Source organism: Ptychodera flava, chromosome 22, assembly GCF_041260155.1.
Source record: "Ptychodera flava strain L36383 chromosome 22, AS_Pfla_20210202, whole genome shotgun sequence".
Lineage (NCBI taxonomy): Eukaryota > Metazoa > Hemichordata > Enteropneusta > Ptychoderidae > Ptychodera > Ptychodera flava.
Window position 1 is genome coordinate 3498215 of NC_091949.1, and position 18088 is coordinate 3516302.

An 18088-nucleotide genomic window follows, 5' to 3' on the forward strand; every position below is an offset into this window, starting at 1 on the left:
ACATTTAGCATCCCTAGCAGTGAGTCAATAGCCAACTTCGTTACCATGGTGATATTACGCTGTCGATCACGCTGAGAAAGCGGCTGTCATCGAAACACTCTGATAATTCCACATTAGCAGCCATACTGTATCGCGGTAGTGGCTCATCTCTCAGACGTTCAATCTCAGAGCAGCTCTGCTTTCAAGAATAGAAGCTGCTACATCGTGTAAGCCATCGAGAAGTTAAACATCCTTGTTAGTTATGACAGAGCAATGGGAATCATGTACTCTGCGCTGTCGTTGTTTTGTTGTATCACTGTCGTGCTGTTCAGTGAAGGTAAGCACACTTGCTATATTCAATCCCATGATGAAATATTTAATGCAAGATTTGTTTCTGTAACAATACCCGCAGAAGCCAAAAATACTGCATCAGGTCTTTCATATCGTTGCGATAGTTTCAGAGAATTCAATAGAAAAAATGCTATGTAAATATCTTGACGAGCCACAAACGACAATTTGTGACCAACAGGTAATCACTCCAGAGGTTTATGGAAGCATGTCGTTCGTTTCGGTATGCAAATGTAACCGTAATTTTCGTATTTTCCTGGATAAACATTGATATGCCAATGATCCTTTAACGCAAATAATAATGATGAATTCAAATTTCACTCTGAATGATAATGAATGGATAAAAACTATCAAACTCCTTTACAAATTGTTGGAAGACTAAGTACTTAGAATAATAGCTGTACAAACGTACACTTTGCCATGTATGGATCAGCCATTACCTGGCAAAAGACGTGTGTCTCACAAACCAATTTTTACTGTATAATTGGCATAAAAGGGTACTACGTACATCAACTGGGAACTGCCATCAATTAATCTCTCGTCTGTTTGCCTTCCCATACTCACAGTTTGCATGGCCAATATCTACACAGGTAGAGTTTGTTTTCATCTATTACACAGCAACGGACTATATTAGATGCGTAAATCCAAACTTTGTTTTCCGTTTATGAAATACCGGGATGAATCTCGCGATGGACGATGTCGTATTTTGTAGAATGCTGTTTGTAATCCAGAACTTAAACACGTCATTTAATGACACAGAAGCATTTCTCATATTAATGTCAATTTTGCATTACTGTGACAACTTCCAGATATTATTCGAAAACACTAAAACAGAAAATTAGGTTTTAATTGACGGTATTTACATCTTCACATTCGATATGTACTCTAACATTCAAATTTGTATATTTCCGTCCGTTCAATTTCAAGACAGAACCTTGCATTCAGGTTTGCATCACATTGGTGTTTAGGTATCAACATTTCTTTAAATGAAACCTATGCTGACTACAAAATTTTCTATGTTGAATTTGTTTGTCTAATGTCACATTAAATACGACCAAGCTGTCATAAAAAGCAGCCAAATATTTTATATTGCACGGTTATCTGATCTTAATCAATAGATTATTCTGATGTATCCATGATTATGTGACGTCTGACTGAGATAACGTTGTCAGGTCCAACGATGAGTCTCCAATTTATGCCCTGTTTGTGTCTGTTACAGCGCTACCGGTAATTCTGCTTTGATATACTGTCACAGCCTTGCAAAACAATCAAAACAGAGAGGAAATATACGAAGAACAGCTACATTAACTTAACAAAGGTTACGGGGTCACACAATTCGTTATGCAAATTGGTCCTATGATATACATTTGAAGAAATTAAAATTCAGTGTACGTCTAAATCATGAAATTCTGCAAACCAATCTTTTCCGCTGATTACTACTAGACTGACAAGATAGTACAAATAGTATTAACTATCGGCGTAAAAGGTATTCTGATAAACAGCGTGGTGCAATTATCAATTCTGTGTCCTGTATATCAATGGTGTGTCCTTGTATGCATGCATTTTACCGTCCAATAATGGTGAACGCATCGGGACTGTGTCAAGAAGATTCATGCATTGACTACAAGCATAGAAGCAATTGTCTTGTACATCGGAATTGATGTCGAATTTCTGTTTGATTTTTTACCTCCATTTATTTCTTTTTTGTCGTCGATTTATTTACCGCAATATATTGTCATGTCATCGTTCACTTGTCCAATACTAGCGACAAACACAAAGCAATTCATGTGAAGGAATAGAATGACCTTTACCAACCACCATAACCTCATCATTTTTTTGAAAAGGTAGTTTTTATGGTTGAAAACTTTAGATAGAAACTGTAAAATTGGTAGTTATTGACAGGCAATGATACCGTATGTTAGAATGTTTGTATGCAAATCAGGTTACTTCAACTATACTTGCTCTGTAGCCATATTGAGTGTTTTTACAAAACTCCACAACTTCCATATTCCGATCCATCTATTGAATATGGCTAGTAATTTCTCTTCAATTGCAATCCAAAACAGAAGTCACCAAAACAGAACAATTTCTAAGTCATTCTGTCGTCGGTGCAAAAACTCAAATAATTCGTTGTCTACGTTTCGTATGATAGCTTATAAATTGAATTCTGCGTTTAATCTTATGTAGAATATACATGAACCCGTTTTTCAACAATCTACGTACAACGAAGTAGTTTCCATATATGTATGTTCTCTTTTATATCAACCAGGTCCTGCTTTTAACAGCACAAATTTGTACACTTTTCCTATTCTGTCTCTTCGTATAATTACTGTGTTGAAGTTGCTAAATGTGTCGCGTGGATATATCGTGATGTTGCTGATCTTTTATGCTGCACTCTGTAATTACATTGCAGAGCCCTAGCGCAGCGATAATATGCTCCATCAATGACATAATCACTGGTGAAAGAAAGTAATTAGAGCAACCAGCTGTGTCTTCCTCCAACATCATTTTGAAATTTAATTCACATTCACTTATGACATGCAATACATTGAAGATTATCGACAATCGGAAATCAAATTCCTTTGGTATTTAAATTGTGTTTTGAACCGCTGGTAGCCGAAGCTCTGTAGGTACAACCATGACTAGATCGAGGTTAACTAATGGCTATACATCGAAAGAAAGAAAGAAACGCGTTTATCCAGTTCTATTTGTGACAACACATCAATAATTAGAGAAAGCTTGAGAGGAATGAGACGTAAAATGTCGGGAAAGTTCATGGTAATCCTCTTTCTAGGTGTAGGTGTCACTGTTTGATATGTCTGAGCATTTTTTAAATGACAATGTCAGTTATCTTTTCAAATACAAAGAATGTGGACCCTGGTCACAAAGGTCAAATTTCAATTCAAGCACAATTTATAATGATGGACTATGTCATTGTCAAAATGTTTTTTTGCAAATTCGGATAAGTGTTGCCCAGATTTAAAAATGTCTGAGATGATACGACCCCATGCAACACCAGAAGACATTTTGCAATGTAATGAAGTATACATAAATTAGTTTATGAATATTTTAATAATTTGCTAACGTTGGTAACAAATATTTGACATCATCTGCCAAACTGGATACGTAAGGTAGAACGCACCTCGAGGACAGATATTTGGACTCTCAAATTTCTACAATTCTTTTCTGATCTACCACTTGTTGGGACTCGTTGTAAAGCTCTTGGAGAAAGAATAACATTCACCGTCACAGTTTTTCGAAAATCTGAAATTTAATTGTTTTCCCCAAACAGTAACGTTAGTCACAGTGATGGCGGCAATTTTATATTTCGAATATCGCAAAATGTTGGGCAATTTGTTCCGCTATATCCAAACTTTGCACGGTGACCCCCGATTTTCATTGTTGATTTAAAGACAACGAAGCTGAAAGATAGCTGAATAAGTTCGATAACCCCAGTTCTCCTGTCAACATATCCTTGTACTTTTGCAAATTCTATCATATATTTGTGGTGACTTGACTTATCCCTTGATCAACGTTTCTGACAAAATGGTCAAGTCATTACTTTAGACGATGCCATTTTGTGAGGGTCAGGTATTAACGGACGGTAAATTCAATGAATACGACTGTTTACCCAAGATGTCAGTAGTCACTGTCAAGACTGCCCATATTTAACGTCAGTTGTGTTCGTAACAGCGACAATAGAAAGTTATTATATACAGTACATGACGCATAGTCCGGTTACACCGAGTCAAATTAACAGTTACATGTGCAAATAATCTTGAACAGCGACTGTTACTTCTCAAATCATACTATAGTCACCGCTATGTTAAACTGATGGAGACAAACTAGCCGAAGATATCACTTTGTATTACTCTATCGGGCTTATTAGCTACGTACTGGCCATATTGATAGACATTAGAATTAACGAGAGGGCGATATGGAATACAATCTGGCCCTTTTCATTAATTCATCATTTGAAAACGAATTATTTGCAAGGATCAAAATATTTCAAACTTCGCAGCTTCCAGTTGCCTGTGGTAAATACTCACTTGACGAGCCAGATTACCGTTGTTATGACAAAATGTTGCTAGGCAACATGATACAGTGACAGGTGACACATGGACTTTCGTTCCTTTGCTAAAGACGGAATCTCATAGAAATGGATCTACTCGATCACAGATTTGTCAAGAGTGACACGTAAATTACAAAGTCATGTACAAAGTCACAGAAAATCCAGCATTAGACTCATAAATATCAATTGCGTCATTTAGTGCCTCTACTGTATATTCTCAGCAAATAGCTTTCAGTGAACATTTTCAATGCTGCTACTGATGATAATGACAACGATGACGATGACAACAATGATGATGACGTCACCTTCGTTTATAAATTCATCAAGTCAAACTTGTATGGCTAAATACCATGTTAATAGGCTTAATGTCATATGTCATCGCGTCACTAAATTCCGTAGTGCCATATAAACCAAACTGTTGTAGCAGATTTTTTTTAATGAAGGCTGTTATGGTTCATAATGTTTACCACAAAAGTGCAGATGCTGTTTAAAGGCGTACTTGCCGTAATCTCGCCATTTTGTTGTCTTGGAGTGGTTCCTACTTTTCTAAATATCTACAATTCGATGTAACGTAACTTAATGATGTTTCTATTGCCTACAGGGAATTTGGTAATGCCATTTTACCGGTTATCGCTCTCTCAGATAATGTGAAACAAAACATTTATGATCTTGCGGAAATACCATATGTTCCGTCGTCATCATTAGTTTAATTCAACGGCAGGGAAGTAGACGCCTAACAATTTCCAATATGACAACAACTCTCAATAAGTACACAGATGGAAGAGACGCCGAGCGCCATTAAATATATAAAAACATTACAAAGGATTTTCGTCACAGTTCGTATATTACGAAAAATAGTATACCAATTTCAAGCGATAAACAGGTTGTTATATTTTCTCAGATAAGGAGACGAAGCTAAACCACTTTATACAATAAACCTTTATGTAATAAAGGTAGGTAAAAATTTGGGTCGTTTTTCATCGGCGAATACTTGATTGGATGTTGTGAGAACGCGAAAGTACATTTACATGCACCTACACAAAGGGAGGCAGGAATACTATTTCTTTTGAGGCTACGGAGTTATGATGGTTTTATTGTGGTGCACTGGCGCAAACATAATTCAATAAAATTGTAGAAACGTGAGCCAATATTTGATCCTTTGAGTAATGAAACACAAACGAATCAGAAAGGATAACAACACAAATGAGTGACTGGCACAGTAACCTGTACTTATCATATTATACTCTTTATATTTTATGTAGTTCAATAAAATATCAACTGTCCATTAGGATCGCGGTATTCGAGTTTTTGTTTGATGCAGTGATAAAATTAACTTTATTATTCAACACTATCATCGGAATAAAATATCATTAAAATGTTTATTAATGTAACAGCCGACGCAGTTTGGTCGGTATTCGTACTGGGGCCACTAAGGGGTTCTGTAATTTGTGCCACTGTGGTAACATTTCATTCTAGGTATTTTCTGTCATTGAATTCGGGAAGCATTCACTTTGCGTGGTGAATTGTACCATTTACATTTGATGGCAAATGTAAATCATACATACCTCTGCAATATAATCATAAAATCATTTCATTATGACACCTTAATGAAGATTGGTTTTTAATGAGACGTTACATTTAAATGTTATATTTAGTTCTTCATAAATTACCGTACATAAGAACGAAAACACCGACGTTCGAAAGCAAGCGGCCTTAGGGACAAACGTTTCATTTTCCGATACCTGCCCCCGACAAATAGAGCGAAATTTCGAGGGAACGAATGTTGGCAATGGAGATATTTGGAGTCACCTTGGGAAACAAAGTGAAAACCACTCAAGATGTAAGGTCGTCTCATTTCTGCAGCTCTAAGCAACGATAAATAATAGTACATGCAGTAACTAGCTACCGTCTTTTACAACACATAAAATAAATCGATTAATTTGGTAGTCTTTTGATTTTATGGACGGAATAATTGTTCCTTGCCATCCTCGACATTACTAGTAACAGTGATAAAATATGACAAAGTTTAACATAGGAGAACATGAAGCTTTCTTAATGAAGCTTTCTTAACACTTGTGGTCAACGTACTGATAATAGAATCTGTATCAGAGAGATTTAATCACTTGTAGTCATCGTACTGATAATAGAATCTGTATCAGAGAGATTGAATCACTTGTAGTCAACGTACTGATAATAGAATCTGTATCAGAGAGATTGAATCACTTGTAGTCAACGTAATGATAATAGAATCTATATCAGAGAGATTTAATCACTAGTAGTCAACGTAATGATAATAGAATCTATATCAGAGAGATTTAATCACTGGTAGTCAACGTACTGATAATAGAATCTGTATCAGAGAGATTGAATCACTTGTAGTCAACGTAATGATAATAGAATCCGTATCAGAGAGATTGAATCACTTGTAGTCAACGTACTGATAATAGAATCTGTATCAGAGAGATTTAATCACTAGTAGTCAACGTAATGATAATAGAATCTGTATCAGAGAGATTGAATCACTTGTAGTCAACGTACTGACAATAGAATCTGTATCAGAGAGATTGAATCACTTGTAGTCAACGTACTGATAATAGAATCTATATCAGAGAGATTTAATCACTAGTAGTCAACGTAATGATAATAGAATCTGTATCAGAGAGATGGAATCACTTGTAGTCAACGTAATGCTAATCGAATCTGTATCAGAGAGATTTAATCACTTGTAGTCAACGTACTGACAATACATTCTGTATCAGAGAGATTGAATCACTTGTAGTCAACGTAATGATAATAGAATCTATATCAGAGAGATTTAATCACTAGTAGTCAACGTAATGATAATAGAATCTATATCAGAGAGATTTAATCACTTGTAGTCAACGTACTGACAATACATTCTGTATCAGAGAGATTGAATCACTTGTAGTCAACGTAATGATAATAGAATCTGTATCAGAGAGATTGAATCACTTGTAGTCAACGTAATGATAATAGAATCCGTATCAGAGAGATTTAATCACTAGTAGTCAACGTAATGATAATAGAATCTATATCAGAGAGATTTAATCACTTGTAGTCAACGTACTGACAATACATTCTGTATCAGAGAGATTGAATCACTTGTAGTCAACGTAATGATAATAGAATCCGTATCAGAGAGATTTAACCATATAGCTGAATAACAGTAAAGGCTAGATTTGAATCGTGAATGTATCCTTGTGTTGCTCTCTTAATATATATCTGACAGTGGATACATATATCTGACAGTGGATATACATATATCTGGCAGTGGATACATATATCTGACAGTGGATACATATATCTGACAGTGGATATATATTTCATTCAGTGTATATGTTGTTTCAGAAATCAGCGCCACCACTGTTTTCGTCGCCAACATGTAAATGGGTTGTAAATCTACAGTGTTTATGAACTGAATAACCCGGCGCAGTCTTCCACTGTACTAATCAGAAGGCCTTGCATCGAGAGCATTGGACTCTACCAAAGACCCGACAAAGTGCATAGATGTTGAAAGAAGAGATAACATTACTGATTCTGGGAAAAATCGTTGATTTTTTTATAGAAAAGTCAGGTACACCAAAACCAATCATCCTTAAAATAGGAAGTACGAGTTTGCAAAGTGTTTCATACACACATTCGTTGATTGATGGTAAATAAGTTTTTTTTCACATGTCCAAATATTATACTTTGAATAGTTTCCTTGTCGTGCAAAGAACAGGAGTACCTAACCAGGTTGCTGCAGCGGGAGAGTAACCGGGACTAACAATTGAGCAAAAACTGTAGGCTTCCCTTATGGGAATAACAGTAGGTTTTGTTTCTGATCATTACCCAGCAAACAAAGAGGTCTAATCGCATATTTCCATATTCTATTTTTTGTCATTACAAATTGGTTGTCTTTACTCTGTTGAAACCATCTGAGCTGCTAATCGATGTAACAATACCAAGAAGGATACTGGCTTTGCCTATACAAACATCTATATGCTCGCATATGGGGCAGTTTTTCTCATAGACTTTTAAGTTTTCGTTGTACCCAAAGCTCCTTGCAAATACAAATTGAAATCACGGCCAAAGAAAGCACATTTCCATTCACTGTACAAAAGGCAAGTGTGCGCAGTCTATCAACGTTGAAATGTCCTAGAAAAGTAGCACCTTTCTCTTCACTCCAGGGTTTATGATTTAACAAACAGGAATGGCATGGCCAACAGCAATTGACTGTAGTTACCCTCCGGGCATGAACGCAATATCCGCACTAACTTTATCCTCTGTACTCCGGTTCAGCCCTGCGGCGACAATATCCCCGTCGTCTGTCCACCCTAATTTCATTAAGCCACCCGTAAACCGTACAAATATGGTTTGAGAGACGTCGCCGAAATCTTCCTGAGGAAGTTAAGACTGCCCTTGTGCAGTTGTGCGAATGGCAGCCGTACTGAAACTGGTGAGGATGCTGACAGCTTCATATAAGCGATGGGACGCAATTTAAGTTTATTTGGCAAAGTGTTGGAGTGATTGGAAAGCTACAAAACTGGTGAATTATGAACATGCACCAAATGCTGAGTTTGCTTCACATTTGCTTGACATTCATCATTAATTCTGGAAAGAGGCAATGTTTATCAACAAGAAACTCGTGCAGCAGCAGATGGGACGACCCCTGCCTTTAAAGCAAGAGCTACAATGTGTAATATACAAAGTGAACCAATGCACACTAACAACGTACATATTTCAAGAATCAACTATTTGTCCATATCTGTGTACTTATTATTCAACCTCACCAATATTCAGCATATCATTGCCATTGGTCATAGGTATCTAAGCTTATGACCCGCACTATGAAACTTATCAATTTCATATTTATATTTATATCCCCCAAACTATTTGACAACAAATTTGTTTATTTTCAGGTTCAGCTTTGAATTGTTTCGACTGCAGTGAACAGTTTCCTGTAAAATATGATCACACAGATTGCCAATTTCGAGTAAATGACACATTTAATACACGTCAATGTCAACCGCATGAAATATATTGTATGGTAAGAAACTATTTGTCTGATTTTTCTTCTATATGATGTTAGGTCGTGCAATAGATCGATGGTAGATCATTTATTGGATAGTAACGGTCAAATGAGTCACGGTATCAGACTGAAATCTGATTGGATAGTACCGGTCAAATGAATCACGGTTACAAACACGATTGGAACTAATTTGGGATAATTGGATGGTGTCAGTCTAATCTGCAAATGTAAGCTCATCTGCTTTTCTGTTTAAGTTAAACACTTGTTCTTAAGAGTATATTGTAATATTGCCACATTCAGCTATAGGGCACCTAACAATTGTGAGAAATATGAAAAATATGAAAATCCAATTATCCCAAATTAGTTCCAATCGTGTTGGTATCAGACTGAAATCTGATAGACACAGAAGAAACTGAAAGCATTTAACTTGTCATTTTTGTTCTTACTCTTTTCAAACGATTTTATAAACTCTATACTGGTTTTTCGTGGAATTCTAGGAAATCTTTCCTTGGAGATTCAGGTGAATTACCGGCACTTTTTCGGGGCATGAGTTACACAAATAGAATGTTACAGCCCGCATTATCATTAAGGAAACTGATGGAGTTTCAAAAGGCGTGTATTTGTCCACTGTTTCATTCCTCCATTTGATTTCCTATTATATACTGATGGGTTTCATTTCAATATTGCTACTTTGGCAGGTAGAACGTTCGGAAACTAATGGTGTGGTGACTAGTTTCGCAAGGAACTGTGCGGACGAATGTGACTGGGGTTGCCGATATAACGGTTTTGGTGTGACCAGTAAACGATGCGTATCATGCTGTACACGAGATGGTTGTAATACCGACAATGGTGCCATACAAATCAACGCAAACTACTGGACGTCATCGTTTGTCGTTACCTTTATTGTTTGTCTTGACTTACTGCTAAAGAGAAGGTCATAGAACATACAACACACGCTCCTGTCACAAAACTTTCATCCATTTCAATACGGGGATTAGCAAAGCCGAATGAAAGAGATAGGAAAAACAAGTATGTTACAGCCGAGGGAACGCAACTAAACTCTTCAATCATGTTCAATTGCCACATTGAAATGGTTTAATGAGTGATTATGCAGTCGAAAGGTTCTGCCTGTATAACGAATGGAATACCTTTATAAAAATTCGTCAATGTTAACACCTGTCGGTTAGCAAACTTTGATACAGAGAGAAAATGATGCTATTTCTGCTATGATCATAGTGAATGCATCCCTGTGAAATATATTGAAATTTTAAACTCTGGTATACTTCGCTAGTCTATACCTTGTGTAGACTCATTTCGACCTTGTTCGAAAATATATATTTTTGTTTTCGTAATTTCGAAAGTTGTCATTTTTTCTCATATAGTAAATAAATATAGATAATCGTTGCCATCTGACCTTTAAATGTTCGTAAACTCGACGTAGATTGCCTTTCGAGTCAAAAACTTTTCGCGGTGGCTAATGATTTATATTTTTGATTTAGAGAGAGGATATTTTAATTGTCCTTGAGTAAAATATGATCACTTGTTTTAAACTATACTTTTCGAAGTGTGTTAATACGAAATTGTGTTCGAGGTGTATGTTACCTTAATAAGAAATTATATTCAAGTTGAATAAGCACTGTGTTATGTTCACTGTTGGGCTAGACACACATTTGTTATTAGCTCGCGTGTTGTGCAATACTATCGGGTCTTAACCTTCCACTGACATTAAGACAGCATGAAAGGCGTCAACACCAGGAATTTTCATGGAGTTTTCCATTCGTCATGAAGGCAGCATCCATGGATGATATGATCCTACAATGCCAATAGACAGTGTGCACTTTGGAATACCAATAGTTAGAATAATCAGCTGCATAAATGCTGCTGAGTTTAGAAAAAATATATCCCTCCTGTTTAATTCAGTAATGCGAACAGCTTATGTTGGTATGTCACCAAAAGGAAAGGATGTAAAGACACTTTCAAATGTGATGTATAGAAACGAGTTAAATACGCGTATTGTTTAAGTTGTTTTGTGAAGGCTTTTATTGCACATGTATAAGTGGGAAAGTAGATGCATTTGATCTAACTTTCCGTCTTTGAGAGAATTAAAAAATATTCTTCGTCAGAAGCAGCGTCTGTTAGTAAATTACACCGCTGGCTTAGTCAAGAACTATTCATTTTAATAAAATATGTCTTTGTTACAAGTCTATCTGTTGTGTAATTGTATGTCATTTTATCGGCAAATGACGATGACGACTATTCTCTAATTTGATACATGCAAGTCTCTTCGTATAAAACATCAGAGATAAGTTACAATTTAACTGAGGTAGTGTGTAAATATCTTTTCTCTGTGTAAATTCCTCTGATTCAAAATTGACAACTCCAACCGTGGACGTCAAAGCCATAGATGATGATTACGAAACAGTGACAATGAACTATGCATTACATCAGTACATTCGTTGAGGGACAGCAAATCCAACCGATATTCTTACTTAATTTGTTTCACTGTTACGTTTGGTAGTGCATCAGAATATCAAACACTCCACCATCAATTTTGTTTTTTTTTTGGTTTTTGTATTTTTTTGTGGTTTTTTTTGTTGTTTTTTTTTTGGGGGGGGCGGTCAAAAAAGTGCTAAAATATCTCAAGTAAAGAACACTTATGTATATAACAGTCTAAATCTCTGTGAGCACCCACAGGGGCATTATCATAATATCGAGCACAGAATATTCCACACATGTTACTATTCCTAATATAGACTTCCTAAAATATAGCAGGTCTGACATTATATTTCCTTAATATATGTGCACGAGGAGATAATCACACAGGCGACATTTTACATTCTCTGTCCAGATTCATCCAGATTGTATCCTTGATATCTACATTTACTATATCAAAGAGGACTCATTTGATAAATATTGTGCCGGAGGAGTTTTGAATGTTTCGAGATAATTCAAAAATTATGTCAGTTATTTCCAGAGACTTACTTGGCAGTAGCCGAAAGCCTACGCAAACTGAAAACCTGCCATAGAGGTGTGAGTAACCGCAGGGTGCAATGCAGAGGGGAATCTCGGCTAGCTTTCCTAGCTGTAACACTTGAGGCGCACTTCACAGAAGGTCTCCGACGTCGGAAAAAGTAAACAGAAACGTATTACAGATTTAATGAATATCCCTTTTATTCTATGAGTAGCGCCCGCACAGGCGAAAACAACGTTCCTACAGTTAACACCGTAGCAACCAATTTTTCTGGTGATTGATTTACGATAAAAAATTAAAATAAATAAATTAAATAAAGAACTCAAATAGGTAGAAATAGATCAATATAATCCGTGACATTATTCGGTCAACCATTTTTTCACCCTGAGATCAGAGAATGAAAGTCGAAGTAGGCCTATGGGTAAATTTCATGATTTCATCGATTCACTTGACCATTTACATTAAAATTGGACCAAATTTCGATCTTAAATTTGCTCTGTTAGCATTCTATTTCTGAATTAAGAATGACACGTTCAGTGCGGTATTTTTGCAGCCAACCTTATTTGTAATCAATAATGCAAATAGGAATTACGAATAGCGTGAAATACTAAATTTGGTGTTGGTTTTCCTGGATACCAAAAGCAACCTCAATGACGAAACTTCTAGTCGAATTTAGACATTAGAAATAGGCTCTACGTGATTTCTACTGACCCATTTTCAACATAACTTCGTAGGTCTTGGACCCGATTTAGTTAAGTTACATCAAAGTAAAGCCACCGGACACGATCAGGACATAATTGTAACAATTTCTTGGAACACCCGCACTTAATGTGACAATTTTATTAACCTTTACGTGCGCAATTTTACGATAATTCTTAGCTGTGATATTGCAGCACAGTACCGCTGTGAGCCAACCCATAGGCTTTCTTGGTAGTTTACTATGACACCGATCGCTGTCGCTGATTTAGGTAAGCTCGGAAAATTTTCAACCTCTTTCCCGGCAAACCTGTCCCTGGCAGCCCATTCAATGCAATTCCAATCGTCGCACTTTAAGTACGGGGAATGCGTCGCCCCTTTAATTAGCGCAAAGATTCTTATGTTTACAGTCATTGGTGTTGTTGTTCTATTATCCTCTACAATCTTATAAAAATTACACAAGTATTAGACAAAGAACTTTCGATAGTTATTAAATTTGTGAATCATATAACTAAAATGCAGGTAGTTATGAAACACATCGTATGATAGCACTACTCTTTGGCAGTCATTGTCTTTTCTAAAGTGGACCCACGAAGAAAAGATGCAATACTTTGCAAGCGTGATGACTAAAATGACAAATCTAATCAACAAAGATCCATGTAGTGGTTTATAACCTAATACAATGATGTGGAAATCTACAGATATTTGAATATCAAGTTTTGACATCAAAGAATTGACCTGCTGCAAGAATAGGCCAAGCCTTTTGCAATCCAGAAATATGTGCTGGTATGAATCAGTCACATTGCAAACTTTACATTTTCCGCTGGTATCAATGTTCCACTGTAAAAGATTCAGGCCATTCAGAAGGATATTATGTATAATTTTAAAATTAAGCCCGATAGTTTGATGAATCCATATTTTATGCCACTGAGAAGAAGTGTAAAATTTAATATTTTGATTGCAAATGCCTTCTCTATAGGAATGTAAAAAGCGCTTTGATAAGAGGGTTGAGTAAAATAGTTTTGAAGATAACTTTTTAAGGTTTCGTGAAATACAGAGTTTCCCCCCTTGAAAAAAGGACATTGTGAGAACGTCGTATGTAATCAATCCGTGTTCCTGCAAGTGTTCTTTTCCAGCTTGAAGGTATTGCTTTTCTAACGATAGTCATTTCAGATATCCAATTTCTTTTATCTTTCAACTTCCGTAAAATATGATTTGCATCGATAGACCCTGTCTCACTGTCTAGGATATTATTGACAAAGACGATATCCGAGTCAATCCAGTTCTTAAAGTAAGGGCTTTGACCATTACACAAAAATATTTTCGTTTCCCCAAATAATTTGATTCTAAATATCTAGGTGACTGGGATTTGGCAGAATCATATTTCCCCCTCCAGTCTCGTGCCATACCTGAACAATATTCCTGTAAAATTCTAATTTGCAGTATTGAATGTATGGAAATACAACGCTAATTTGATAATTAAGATTGAAGATTAAGAGATCTGGCCCAGAAAGTTCCAATGTTTTAAAAGGTATAGCTTTCCATTTTGCATCGTCACTGGTATACAGTCTACGAATCCAAGATGCATATAAAGACTGTAAAATAAAAATATCCGGCATGTTCATTCCTCCGATTATCGTCCTTCTTTTGATTTTGTCGATGCCGTTGTGCCATAAAAATTGTAGAATAAACGATTGATTTGTTTCAGATAAGTGTCTGGGCATCCAAGCGTTGTCATGGCAAATAAGATTTGTGGCATTGCTAGAGATTTTATTATAGTAATTTTACCATACAGTGTTAAATGTATCTTTCCCCATATTTCTAGAGTTGATTTTAGTCTCTCTATTTTTTTCTCCCAGTTTAAAAGGACTAACTTTGCATGGTCATATCCAAAATATATACCTAGAGATTTTATTGGATCTGACACCCAAGTTAACTCTGCGAACTTATCATTTCGATCTTTATATTTTCCTAACCAGAGACCTGATGATTTGGATACATTTAATTGTAGACCTGATAAGTTCCCGAAGTGTTTTACAACTGCAATTGCTGTTGGTATTGAGGATTCATCAGACACAAAGAGAGTCGTATCATCAGCGACTTGAGATATTTTAATTTCAGTTCTACAAGGATATTTTCCGACCCGAATAGGTCCAACACTAATACCAGGAATATCAGAATTCTGTCTAATGTTGCAAGCCATAATTTCAACTGCGAGAAGGAACAATAGGGCAGAAAGAGGACATCCCTGACGGATGCACCTGTGTAATTTGAAATATGGAGAGCTCCAACCGTTATTGATAATGCTACTTTCACCACCATTATAAATGGTTTTAATATATTGAACAAATTGTGGACCGAAACCAAATTTGGTAAGTAGTTCAAATAAGAAATTCCATTCCAGAGAGTCGAAAGCTTTTGAGAAGTCGAGGAACAGAGTCGCGCCGAAAATACCCTCGTCTTCTGCATAATCAATGATATCTTTTATTAAACGGATGTTTTGTGCAATATATCGACCTTTAATGCAGGCAGTTTGATCGGAATCAATTATGTGTGGTAAGATAATCTGTAGTCGTCGAGCAAGTACTTAAGTGCTAGGGCTAATATTTTATAGTCTGTGTTGAGGAGACTGATTGGCCTCCAATTGTTTAAAATTTCACGATCATTCTTTTTATGGATTAAGCGAATAGTTGCGCGACCTTGCGAAGCTGATAGTTCACCTGTCTTAGGGTGACCCTATTTTTTTATTTGTTTCTCATCTCCAGAGGAATACTCAAGCAGGGCGGGCGGGCGAAATAAAAAAAAACAAGACCCAAAAAAACTATTTGTTTCAGTTCAATGTTTTGTCCATTCAGTCGCTGCAATTTCTTGCCTTTCAATTAAGTGTTCTCTCATTTTAGTCTCTACAATTTTTAAGTACATTGCAGTGTTTCATCTAGGATGCTACACCAGGACAAGTCCCCCTCTACAGGAATTTTGAATTTTGAGGGGGATTTTAAAAATTGGGGGATTTAACTGAAACATATAAGTTTTAATGTTGCAATGATGTCACTTTTGATACACATACTACAAGCTATAGATCACTTGCTTACACAATCCAAGCTGCTTGCTGCAAACACAATCCTCTATAAGATTTTTTCAAAAGTCAACAAATTTGGGTGTCACTGTTGTGAGTTTATAGGTTTTCCAAGAGTGACGGATGGCTCATTAATATTCATAAGTATTAATATTCTTGAAAAAATTGCAGTACATTTTGTATGCTACAGTATTCTGTATGTTTGTTTGTACATATTCTGTATGTTTGCTTTCTTAAGGCTTGAAGTACATTCAAGCATATTGGGTTTCCTCTGGGTCAGCAGGTTACGTTCTCAAAAAATGAGAATGGTGTGCTAAAAAAATTCTCATTTTGAGAAAAATCTTTTCATGCAATAATTACCGCAGACTTTTTCCTCCTCAATGATTAGGCCATCCCAGTACACCCTAAATTTTACTGTATTTCTTGAATTGATTCTAATTGATACAGTCAATTGAAGCAAATAATTCATTCATAAATTTGAACTTGTGAAGTCCGATATCTTTATTTCCAGTGAAAATACTGAAATGTAAGACAGTGAAAGTAGCAATGTAGACTTCATTTTCCAATATTTTGTTCTGTGCAGCAATGTTGTCTTGTTATATTCCCTAAATGACAATAGAATACCAGGTATTAAGGCAAAACAAATCAAGTTTGTTTCTCATCCTTGGTTGCTTACAAAAATGATGCGGTGACATGCTTTTTTATATCATATTCGGGGGGTTTTGTGAGCTTTGATATTTATGTAAATTGGTTCGTACACGTTGACCTTTGTTGCACCATAGTACAAAGTGCTGTGCTTGGTGGACGGACCATGGATAGTAGAAGCGAGACTACCAATGATTGTACAAGTTACGCATCAAAAAGACATACAAAATAAAAGACACAAATGTAAACCTATCAATAATAATGGTTTGATTCGCTGAACAAAATAAATGGGGATGTCAAAATAGACCAATTTGACCGAATAAAAAAATAAATATTACCAACATTCCCAAAACGAATCAAATGATTTTCGAAGTTAAATTAGACCCTCGAATATATCTAAAAGTGCGTGCCGTCAATCTTCGAATCATATACTGAGTGAGATTTGAGTTACGGAACTGATATGACCATCTTTAAAATTATTTTCTATCTTCGATTTCAAACGTTGGTAGCTCTCTATGACGTTCAAATCTGCTGCATAGGGATAACTTCATCTTGCCGAGCTCACGTAGTTCAAAACGGCAATGCTCTTTTTTTGCGAAGTCCCCCAGCAATTTCTCAGTTTGCAGCTCTCGCGCAGCCGAAGATAATCGATTTTTTTCTTTGTCTGATCAAGCTTACCACCGGTAATGCCTTATTAAAGTTTCGGAGATCGGACCTCTTACTACATGTAGTTTTGTCATCGTCGATCGTAAGCAGTAACGACCGCTCCGAATCTAAATAACCCCCATGTGCCATGTGACGTCTGCTGTGTATCCGCTTTTCAAATGCATTGTCCAATTAAAAGATGGTTTTCATGCCGAAAGTGGTCCCAACATCAAAACCTGTGCATTACGAGCGCGGAGACTTAATTATGATTGAGACAGGGCCATTGATTGGTTGAAGATTTTCGACGATGTCATTTTAGTAGACGAACTTAGTCGTCTTCTTTTGCGTGCAAAACCATGAAGTTTCCGGCCCAGGTTCGCGTTACAAACTCAGCAACATAAAAGGTTTGGCGTAAAAACTATGTTTACATTTCCCTTCGAACGTTTTTTCATAGTGATTAATGGTATATATTGCAGTTTCGAAGGCCAAATATCTTCGCAAAATGTATGAATACTAACTAGAATATTTTCGTAAACATCTGATTTTCTTCTGAAAATGCGAAAAAAAACGTGCGGCAGCACAATTGCTCCAATTGCTTTTTTTCAGTCACACGGCAGCACACAG

General features: G+C 36.2%; 1 long non-coding RNA gene across 1 annotated transcript; it reads left to right on the forward strand.

Annotated features, from left to right (window-relative positions):
* LOC139122473 (uncharacterized) lies at positions 1-11637 on the forward strand. The gene is made up of 3 exons (XR_011549478.1): positions 1-316; positions 9322-9449; positions 10130-11637. It is a non-coding gene; the product is annotated as an uncharacterized lncRNA (long non-coding RNA).
* The last annotated feature ends 6451 nt before the right edge of the window (positions 11638-18088 follow it).